The sequence below is a fragment of the Lissotriton helveticus genome, chromosome 10 (genome assembly GCF_964261635.1).
Source record: "Lissotriton helveticus chromosome 10, aLisHel1.1, whole genome shotgun sequence".
NCBI lineage: Eukaryota > Metazoa > Chordata > Amphibia > Caudata > Salamandridae > Lissotriton > Lissotriton helveticus.
In genome coordinates, this window is record NC_136071.1 from 1,056,608,857 (window position 1) to 1,056,620,944 (window position 12,088).

General features: G+C 42.1%; 1 protein-coding gene across 2 annotated transcripts in view; it reads right to left on the reverse strand.

Annotated features, from left to right (window-relative positions):
- The window catches only part of AGMO (alkylglycerol monooxygenase), a 744,553-nt gene that overhangs the window by 202,316 nt on the left and 530,149 nt on the right, over positions 1–12,088 (reverse strand). The gene's annotated exons all lie outside the window — the stretch shown is intronic.

Genomic DNA, 12,088 nt, shown 5'->3' on the forward strand with positions numbered 1-12,088 from the left:
GAGGAAACCTACTAAAATGGCGGAGGACGGAGTATGTAAATAACGTTTGGGGCCTTGGCAATACGTTTCAAATAAATATAGATAGAATATGATTATTAATATATTACAAAAGTATAGCAGCAGATGAGGCCCACTATTCGGCAGAGCAAAGCAGCAAATTTAATACCTGAAATGAGGAGAGGTTTGCTTGGCGAACTTGAAGAAAAACAAAGAAGTGTGGGCTTTGAAACGAGGCTGCGCATGCGTAGAGAGTACAACTGGTGCAGAAAAAGAACGGGAAAGTTTTACATACTATCATAGAAATGTAGCTCTTTTTTTGACCAGTAAAGTTAGTTCTGAAAAGAACAATTTTTATGAGTCCCAAAGCCCCCACACTCCCAGCCGGCTCCCAGCGTCCATCGAGAGGCGGCATTGATTTTCATCACCCGGGCACTCCAGAAGGCGGCACTGTAGGCACCCTGGGACACTGCAGAAGCCGGCCCTGAAAGTTGGTGGTCCCCAGGGCCATCAAAAGCTCCAGGAAGGGGGCCACGCGGCCCCCCTCCCAACATTCAAAAGCCCCGAGGGGTGGTAGTCCCCAGGACTGGGTGGTCCATCCCCCCTATTTTCTATATTAGAGCCCCGGGGAGGTGGCGGTCTCCGGGGCGTGTGGGGGTGCTTGAAACCCCCACACAGTTTTTTTAAATAAAAAGAGGCCCCAGGGAGTGGCGGTCCCGGGGCTACATATAGTTAAAGCCCCGGGGGATGGTGATCCCCGGGGCAGGGGGACCCCTCTGGGCCCCCCATTATAAAAAAAAGTGCCCCCGATATTTGGCCACCCCAGGGGCTAATAAACAATAAAGCGTGCGTTGTTTTTTTTTTCTCCCCAAAACGCGTACCATACGCGTACCCCGCGATTTAAAAAAAATTGGGGGCCTAACGATCCATGAGGGACCCCCTTACCAGGCCTAGGGGGTCAAGATGTTTCTACCCTGCCCCCTTTGCGTGTTTTTTACAATCCTTTCACTGCTTTCTTGTGACTCGGTTCTACAGAGGCACAAGATGGCTGGCAACACTTCCTGGTTTGGAGTGTTGACAGACAGCTGACAGCCAATCAGCATGCAGTTTGTGCTCATAATTGTACGGTTTTCGGTACCGCGTACGATACTTTGTCTCTAGCTATCACGATGATTTTACTTTTGATTTTCTCAGGAACTACTGAACGGATTTACACCATTTAACAAAAAGCACAATCTGCGTACCGAACTCTACCTTTTTGCCAAATTTGGTGTAATTCCGTTAAGCCGTTCGGGCTGTAGCCCTGGCTAAAGGTCCTATGGACAATTGCATGGGGAAAACACGTTTTGGGACCCACCTTTTTTCTCGGCCCCCACTTGACAAATCACCCCCAAACTTTAAGGGAAGGAGTGGAGCGGAGCAGGCCGTTTTCTTGGAGAATTTCACGAAGATTCGTCCACCATTGCCAAAGGTATTCCAAATAGAATGTTGTGGATTCCCTATGGAAAGTAGGTCCTAACTATAACTACCTACTGGCGACCGCTATAGGTGGATAGTTGGGATCTTTTTCAACTTCTATATCTGTGGCAAATAATACTCGAGGAAACATTCCTGGGTAAAGTACCTCAATGCAACCTTGTGTTTGTGTTCCTCATGTTTCAATACATCGAAACAATGAGATAAACAGTGGCATAAAAATGTTTTTCTTGTGGGGCCATCTGCTCCTTGTCGCATCTAGGGTGCATATTTATCTATTCCATCCTTTTTCACCCACATGTCATAGTGAGGTGCATTACTGTAAAAGTAGGCTTTGAAAATGATACTCAACCAATATACAGTATAAGTGCATCAATAACATAAAACATAACATTGCTCAGCCTGTCGATCAAAAAAGTGCATCTGGGGTGAAGTGTAAACCAGTCATTACGTAATAAAATATCTTGTGGCCTATACAAATATAAAGTACATCATAGCAGAACACATCTGAATTGAAATACCTACCAGTTGCTAAACAACACATTATTATGAAATATCTATTCATAAAATGCCTTCCGATTGTCCACAGATCCACAGTTTTTAAGACATGCTGGTAGCACCAAACATACATAGATATCAATTCACCTGGTCATCTTGTTGCCTACGTGACTCTAGGAATCATTTTGATTGACTTCATAGCCTTTACTGTAAGGTCCATCAATGACAATGAACATACATTCAAAAATGAAGTCTAAAGTGTATCCACTTTAATGTGCACTTGAGATACTCCGGGGGTCCAGCACATTTTTCCTTAACTCTGTAAACCAAAATCCAGTCCTTCAATGTCCGGCTCTTATTCCCACAATCGTTTTCACCAGTGTAACATCTTGTTCTCTATGTGCAGGGATATTGTTTGTAATTTTCTCAGCATTATCATGAATAGGGACTGCCACTTTATAAGAGACAGTCCCCTGGTTTTGAGGAAATAAGAATCTGCTTCTGGAATTTTCCCTGGCTCACAGATTTTTGGGAGAGAAAAAAAAAATTCAGACTTGATTAGAAGTTTATGTTTTTTTAGAAGAACGAGGAAACCCCTTTATATATGCATATGTCACTTCTATCAGAAAACCAAACTAAACATCTTTGGTTAGCCCCAGCAGCAATTCCTCCTGCACCCCTATGAGAGGGAGGGCCTCTTGTACAACTTGCAAGTTCGCTGTTTCTACTGCAGTCTCATAGCCCCCAGTGATCCATCCACTATATGAGCCAGGTTATTTGTCCTGGGAGTTGCAGAGGTAATTTTTCAGCCAGAATCTGGTTTGCTTAAAAGTCGGCTCACTCCCCTTGCTGGAGTGTTGTCATGCCACTGACCCCGGAATTCTCTTTCCAGCCATGCAGTCTGCTCCGTGGATGGAGTTCTGCCAAAACCTCCTCAATAGGTGATATAATGGTACAGCTAGCTCCAGCCTCCATTTTAAACCAAGAAAGACTGAGATTGAAGACCAATGTATCACAACATGGGTGCAGTGTCATTCCGCCACTTTCTCCACATAGAGAATATGATTGGTGTTTGTTATGACATTTAAGTAACTACTCGGATCTCTGAGGTGATGTGCTTTACAATTTATGCAGCTACATCAAATGTATTATTGTGTATTGTTAGTATTATTATTATTGTTATTATTATTAATATTAGCATTGTTATTTATTGTTAGCATTACTATTATCATTATAACTGCATGGTTGTTATTAATAATCGTATTATTATTATGATTACTGTTGCTATTATTGTTACTTTTATAGTTTTTATTACTATTAGTATTATTATTGTAGTTGTTGAAGTCATAATCATTATTGATATTATTTAAAAGCAATCACTCCGTTCTTATCAATCTATTCATCTGCATGGAGGTGTGTTTGACAAATATTGGAATAGGTACAGATTTTATAGTGTTTCAAATGCAGTAAACATCGAAGTGAATATAGCCATTTTAATTTCTGGACTCTTATTTGCACGTTGAGTGCTGCAATTCTGGATATTTAAGTGATGAGTAAAATAGCAATACTGTGGTGTATATCAACATATCACATTTCTAAAATAGAAACAACATTTTATAACTGTGTATTGTTCAGAATCAGCAGCTTACGCACAGGTTTTAACATCAGGATAACACACTGCTCTCTGGACAGATGTGATTACTCACAAACTCCGCTGAGGCTAAATAGCCATTTTCTTTAAGACATATGTGATTCATTTTGCAAACAACTACTGCTTTGTGTATTATTTTTAAACCTAACACCTATTTTGAAATTTAAACATACAATGTGTTTACTGCATTCTGGGCACGAAGAACTGGCCCACAGAACAAACTTTGTTAATCTTTTCTTGTGAAGCAAATTTTATTTGGCTAGCGAGAAAAGTTACATTATGCCAAGCACGCACACTCTAATTCAAACATCATACAGAAAAGAACAAGAGAAGAGAACTGCCAGCATATGTGAGATTCTGCTAGACTAAAAACAAGTGCCATACATATGACAGTAAAGTTATTGTTTCCTTGTCTGGCTTCATTGTGAAAGTGTTTTCCTGGATCCAATAGCAGGGCATAACATCACATTGAAGGAATATCAAAATTCTGGGTTGTGCCCCAATAAAAATAGTCATGAAAATTAGCCTAAATGTGCCCAAATAAACACCCTTCTTCTATAATTAAAGAGCATGTCATGGAATGTACTTCATACTGATTAGAGGTAAACAGGACAATTACTGCATAAATTCCCTTCAATTCAGTGCATTAGAAAAAAAGTAGATGCAAAATGTAATGCCTTCAGTTCAAAATCATTTAAACAACAGCGCCTTTTATTAAGCCACATGTAAATGCCCATTGTAGAAAATATGACTTTTATGTGTGGTCACCCCGAATTGTCTGCCTTTTGCTGAACATAATACTTTTGCTTACTTTAGAAATGTGTGCACTTTATCCCTGCTAGTCAGTGGTAAAGTGCTTGTGCTTCTTCTTTAAAGAGGGGCGGATTGGCACACTTCTAATTGCCTTACCTTAATATAGTATATTAGTATATGCTACAAAGTGTACCATGATCTGTAATTAAAAGTCACTAGTAGACTGCAGCAACTATTGTACATTCTACTACAGTGATAGCGTAAAATATGCATTCAAGCTTACCACTGGTGCCTAGTTGTAGCAGTGTAAATGCAATGTGATATGTCAAAATAAACCCTTGTGACAGGTTAAGACCTCCCTTTTAAATATCAATAGTCATCGGGAGGGTGCCCATTCAGGTCAGCCCAGATTTTGCTTCTAGGAAGCACTGTGCAGCCTTTTTTCACACTATTCATATGCTAATTAATTGGTTGGCAGAAGTAGGAGTGCAAATGCAATGTTAGCCTCCTAAAATATTTGAAATTAATGTCCTATTAATATTTCAAGTATAACTATGTTTATTTTTGAGTTACCTACATTTTGAAAAATGTCCCTGTACTTTACCATGCGGAGACTCCATATCATTTTAATATGCTTATTTTAAATGTAGATTAAATAAAAAATATGTTTTACAGCACTATTAATAAAATAGCTAATTCTGAATTAAATCTTGGAAATAAATATCTTAAATTAAATTTAAATAATTTTATTAAATTTAAAGTAAAAAAAACATCTTTTCCTGAAGAAAGAAAATACGTTTTAATGTGTATTAATCTTTATTAAAAGTGATTAAGAGAATAATTTATTTCTTTATAAAAATTATTGTTATTTTTTTTTAATTCAAAAAAGGTTAATACAATATTTTAGAATTGCATAATAAATGTGTATTATTTTTATACATATTTTACATTCATTTATATTTATACATGTTTTTAAATAATTTTATTTAATTTAACATTATTTCCTATGGTCGGCCATGTGTTGTGCTGGACGTACTACACATTTTTCTTTAGGGGTTTTTTCGTTGTAAGTTACACTCAGATTTTGTAAATAGCCAAAAGCAGTAAACTGACTCAAAAGTGTAAACTTATTCAAAAGTCTAAGGGCCTCATTACAAGTTTGGCAGTGCAGGAGCGGGTTGGTACACCACCGCCCTGCTCGGGCACTGCCAAACCCGAACCCGCCACATTACGTTACAAATCATTGCAGGGCCACCTTTGTTTTACCCCTGACGGCTTTTACATCATGGTGCTGACCGCCAATTTATAGTGGGGGTCAGGAAACTCAAAATATGCATGGCAGTGCTGCAACAACACTGCCAACATTTTCTGAGCCACTGGATGTTGCAGTGGTCAGATGGTGGTCCAACCGCAAACTTATAATATGGCGGTCAGACCGCTGAGGCAGAAGTGGCTGAGCTGCCACCACTATACCCCCATAAGTCTGTTGGTCCATGGACCACCAGACCCAATAAGGTCCTTGGTTAGCTTTGTGAATCAGGGCCCTTTAGTCTGAAGGTAAAACTCCCAACTAGTTAAAACCTGGTTCTGTGTCTGCGCTCCATCACAGTCCGTCTTAACTTCCGCCAAGGTACTAGTCAAGTACAACAAAACGATTGCGTTTGTCGCTTAACACTTTTTGGGAATATTTCTATATTTAAAGTTACAAATATACATAACTCCATTTCCCTGATTGGACTTTTGCTATTTTGGTATCCTTTTATTCATTCAAATATTCTCTATTTTTCAAAATTTCTGAATTGGATTGGAATTGTTTATGTGTTGTGTTTTGACTTTACTGTTTCAATCAATCAATCAAACAGAGTACTTGTAAAGTGCGCTACTTACCCGTGAGGGTCTCAAGGCGCTAAGGAGAGGGGGCGCCGCTACTGCTCGAAGAGCCAGGTCTTGAGGAGTCTTCTGAAGGTGAGAAGGTCTTGGGTCTGCCGTAGGTGGGTAGGGAGGGTGTTCCAGGTCTTGGCGGCGAGGTAGGAGAAGGATCTGCCGCCGGAGGTTGTTCGTTGGATGCGGGGGACAGCGGCGAGGCTGGCGAAGCGGAGCTGGTGGGTGGGAGTGTAGAAGCTGAGTCTGCTGTTCAGGTAGGCTTGTCCGGCGTTGTGGAGTGCTTTGTGTGCGTGGGTGAGGAGCTTGAAGGTGATCCTCTTGTCGACGGGGAGCCTGTGTAGGATTCTCAGGTGGGGGGTGATGTGGCTGCGGAGGGAGACATTGACGGTCAGTCGGGCGGAGGCGTTTTGGATGCGTTGTAGTCGTCGTAGGTGTTTGGCTGGGATTCCTGCGTAGAGTGCGTTGCCGTAGTCCAGTCTGCTGCTGACGAGGGCCTGTGTCACCGTTCTTCTTGTTTCGGTCGGGATCCACTTGTAGATTCCGCGGAGGGTGTTGTAGCAGGAGGAGGAGATGGCATTGACCTGTTTAGACATGGAGAGGGAGGAGATGAGGATGAATCCTAGGTTGCATGCATGGTCGGTGGGTGTTGGTGCTGTTCCCAGTGTGGTGTGTGGTGGCCACCAGGAGTCGTTCCAGGCTGAGGGGGTGGGTCCGAGGATGAGTACCTCCGTCTTGTCCAAGTTTAGCTTTAGACGACTGTTGCTCATCCAGTCGGCGATGTCCTTCATTCCCTCACGGAGGTTGGTTTTGACGGTGTGCGGGTCCTTGGTGAGGGAGAGTATGAGCTGGGTGTCGTCGACGTAGGAGATGATGTTGAGGTCGTGTTGGCGGGCCACTTGTGCGAGGAGGGCCATGTAGACGTTGAACAGCATCGGGCTGAGGGATGAGCCCTGGGGTACGCCGCAGATGATGTCGGTGGCTTCGGTTTGGAAGGGCGAGAGGCGGATGCTCTGGGTTCTGCCAGAGAGGAAGGACGTGGTCCAGACAAGGGCCTTCTCTTGGATTCCGGCTTCTAGGAGGCGTGGCTTTATAGTACGATGGCAGACCATTGGGAAGGCGGCTGACAGGTCCAGGAGGATGAGGGCTGATGTTTCACCATTGTCTAGTTGGTGCCGGATGTCGTCTGTGGCGGCAATGAGGGCTGTCTCGGTGCTGTGGTTTCATCTGAACCCGGACTGGGACGGGTCCAAGATGTTGTTGTCTTACAGGTGGCGGGCCAGTTGCATGTTGAGGATTTTCTCGATGACCTTCGCCGGGAACAGGAGCAGGGAGATGGGCCAGAAGTTCTTGAGTTCCTTGGGGTCCGCCTTGGGCTTCTTGAGGAGGGCGTTGATTTCGGCGTGTTCCAGCTTTCCAGGAATGTCGCTGTTTCGAAGGAGATGTTGATGACCTTCCGTAGTTGCGGTGCGATGGTTGCGTCTACTTTGTTGAATACGTGGTGTGGGCACGGGTCTGTCGGAGATCCTGAGTGAATGGAGTTCATGACCTTGCGTGTCTCATCGTCATTGACGTTGGACCAGGAGTTCAGGCGGTTGGCGCGGTGGTGTTCACAGGGGAGGTGGGGTCTGGCGTAGTCAGGGCGGTCATGGTGTTGAAGCTGTCATGGATGTCAGCGATCTTGCAGTGGAAGAAGATGGCTAGTGAGTCGCACAGTTCTTGTGAGGGAGGTATGTCGTTGGCGTTGGCGCTGGGGTTGGAGAGTTCCTTTACGATGCTGAAGAGCTCTTTGCTGACCGACCACCGCTGCATCCATTTCACCTTCAAGAAACCAACCACCCACCACTGCACCCAACAGCTACCTCACCGCTGCTGGAGCAAAGTGACCGAAGACAGCTGATCACCACCCTCACCCAAAACCCACCCACCGACCCCACCAACCCAGACACTACAGCCCGCAACCTCAGACAGTGGATTGACGACTGTGCCTACACCCTCACCCCACTCAAGAAACCTTCCAACAACCATGCCAGCAAGAGAGCCACCTGGTTCACCGACGAGCTTCAGACCTCCAAACGCGCATGCCGGAAACTGGAGAAGATATGGCTCCACGAACGCACTCCGGATGACCACGCAGCCCAAAAGGAAGCCACCCGCAGACATCACCACCTCATCAGATTAGCCAAGAAATCCTCCTTCAAAGACCGCCTGGATAACAACGCACACGACAGCAAAATATTTTGCGAAGTCGCGGAATGCAGCATTTTGGGCAATTTCGCATTCTTCGCGTAACGCGAAATTACCCAAATTCCTCAAATTCCGCGAGAAGAACGGAATTTACCACCCAGGCCTAGTGCATGCACACAGGGAGGAACACCAGGTGCCCTCTGCATGCATTCCAATGTACCTGGTCAACAGGAGGCCCCTTTGGGCCCTCTTTGTTTCCCCACTGTCAGCCTTTTCATGGTGGGCTCACCACCATGAAAAGGCTGGCAGTGGGGAAACTCAGAATATCCTTGGCAGTGCAAGGACATTGCTGCCCCCGACCACCACACTACCACCAAGGAAAATGATTGCCTGGCGTTTGTAGCAGTCCAAAAATGGTCCGACTGCCGTACTTGTAGTACGGTGTTCGGACCAATGGTGCAGCAGTCCCCGACTGCCACTGCACCTCCACCATGGTTTCGACAAACTCATAATCAGGCCCTTAATATTCTGCATTCATACTGAGAAATATACTTGGAATAGGAAGAAGTCAAGCAGAACCAAATTTCGAGCTGCACCCGGGCAAGCAGTCATATATTTGAAGAAAGAGCTCAGAGATTGCGGACATCCAGGCAAGCAGGTGACATACATGAAGAAATCCCTCGGTGAATGCTGGCTGTCAAATGGAACCAACCTAGTGATATAAGTGGTTGACATGGAACACAACTGTGAATCACTCTTGCCAAATCAAATACAGCAGTTGGGCTTGGTGATAATCACCTTCTTTAGACATACAATCTTTGTTTGCGGTCCAGCAGGACAAACTGGATGATGGTTTCCAAGAGAGATTTTATATGATTGGTTACACTTTGTGTGAGAACTCAGTCAACAATGTTTGTGGGAAAAGAAAATCTTTGGGTTTGAACAGATACTATGGCAATATGAGAATTGTGAGAAAAGAAAACATTTGGGTTTGAACAGATACTATGGCAATATGAGAATGGTGCCTGGGGAGAAGGATAATCCTGTGTCACTGTAGTCCACTACTACTTTTCCCTACACACCAAACAAATGATCCACATATGTCAAATAGATATTAGTTCATTGAAGAGTTTTTCCATCTGGATTCTTCTACACTGGTCACAGAGGGCCTCATTACGATGGTGGTCAGTCGGACCGTCCCATAATGAGTCAGGGGGTTCCACTCACCCTATTTCAATATTACCACTATGGTGGGGATTGGGGAGTCCTTTCTTCTAGTGCGGCTGAGCTGCTGCCCAGGAAAAGAGCAGCAGCACAAGGCGCACTAGAAAAAAGCACTTTGTGCACATCAATGCATAAGGTGCCTGGCACAAGGTGCATGGTTGTGTGGGGGGCATTACATGTCCATGGGGACATTGCTTGGGGCCCCCAAAGTCCATTTCCGTCTGTCTTTTTATGGCGTTCAGACCACCATGAAACGCAGTCAGAAAGGGACATCCTAATACCTACTGCCTCTATATGATTCCAACTGCCACCCTGAAGGTATTTTGTCGTAGGTGGCGGTCTTCCCCATGACAAATGATCTGACCACAAGTATCATAAACCAGCAGTGGGACTGAAGGGCTGTCAGCCGGTGGAACCCCCGACAAGCTGTCAGTGGTGGTCAGACCGGCATCCAAATAAGACTCAGAGTTCTTAGTAATCTTGAAATAATTTGAAGGAGTATCCTTCGCAAAAGTAGTCTAAACCTTTCCAATTCATCTCTGATGCACCTCAGTTACCTTTGATTCTGTTTACTGGTAAATAGTCTGATTCGGTTTCGAATCTTTGCCAACATCTTGGACTTTATGATCTCCTGAGGAGTGTCTGTCCCCAGTATGGGTGGGCAAAATTGCCGAAGATCAAATAGTAAAACTGTGTCCAGTGATTCTTTTAATCAGGGTTGGTTCTCAAGTGCCAATGGGTTAGGAATGGGTATTTAAAATAACATTTATGCCATTGGTGGGTTAGCCTAATCAGATATCTAAAAGGTTGCCACACTGCTCACTCCCAACATTGGATCACTGAAATATTATCGACGGACACATTATCGACTTACCAAAATATCGTTGACAAATTATCGACAACAAACATATCGACTTACTATACTTATTACACAAACTACAAAAATATCGAGTAAAAAATATCGAGTACTAACTATATCGAATACATAAATATCGCTTAAAAAAATATCGACTACAATTATATCGTTGGACATGAAATTAGCCCTAACACTACAAAAATATCGACTACAAAAATATAGACTACCACAATATCGTTAAAAAAATAATATCGAGTTCATGTTTGCACACTTTTCTTTCTAAAATACCATCTTTATCATCAATAAAAGTCATTTCTCAGTAAAAAAAACTTTTCACATATAATACCTGTTTCTTACATAAAATTACTATTAATCCACATTTACTATACATTCTATTACATGCATTTTATCATTTTCTATTATTCTTTGCATTTAAATAACATTTTCATTACTTATTTTCACATATAAATATATTTCATTTAAACACGAACCTGCTTTAATGCGGGAACAACCACATACCACCATTCTCACATCAACAAACACTCCAATTAACTTAAAAAAATTCAAACTAGCCTATACTATGCTTCCTTACATCCTACAACCAATCAAATCAAAGCACACATAACACATATACTATAAAAGGGCTACATGCATTCTACCATTTGTTGCTGCTACCTATCTGGAAAGTAGATGCCAACACTTTGAAGATTTTGTTGCAGAATAAACATCTTTAAAGATCCAGCTTACTAGCTAATTAATCAAGTAAGTAACACAGCATTTTAGTAGAAAACTACATTAGAAGTGCACTATTTTCCTTACATCTCCTAACTCTTAGACTTATTTTATTTTCATGTCTTCCTACTTTTCTGATAGAAACTACTCCAACACAATTCCTATTACATGGTCATATTTCTTCATGTGCCAAATCAGATAGTAAGTATATAATAATTCTCTGTTACACACCAACTGCTTTGTTTAAACACTAATTTACAAGAGTATTTATTTTTCATTGACATTATATTTACAGATAGACAGAAATGGTGCTATTTCTACAGCAAAAACGATAAAACTAACCTAATTACACATGTAAGTATAGATGTGTTTGTTATAAAACGGCCAATTTCATTAATGCACATTTTTAAACAACATATCTTGCTTTTTACATCTTCCCTATAGATCATTTGAAAGATCCAAGATCAACTATAGCAAAACACAAAAATACCCTTCAGAAAAATGTAAGTATAATTGTTATTTGCTAAAATGTGGGCACAAAAAACGCTAACTATATTCTTAACACCATGTTATTTATTTTAAATTGCCTCTACAGATATTCAGAAAACATCATACATCTATTCTACATATCATATGAAAACATCCTACACAAAATATACCAATATAGAAGAATCGCCTTGTAAAAAATGTAAGTATGTTTATCATTTCTCTAAAACTGCCGAAAATAACACAGTCTATGTTCTTAACAACATCTTATCTATTTTATATTTCCTCTACAGATATTCTGAATACATCATACAGCTATTCTACCTACAACAAAGAAAACGACATAT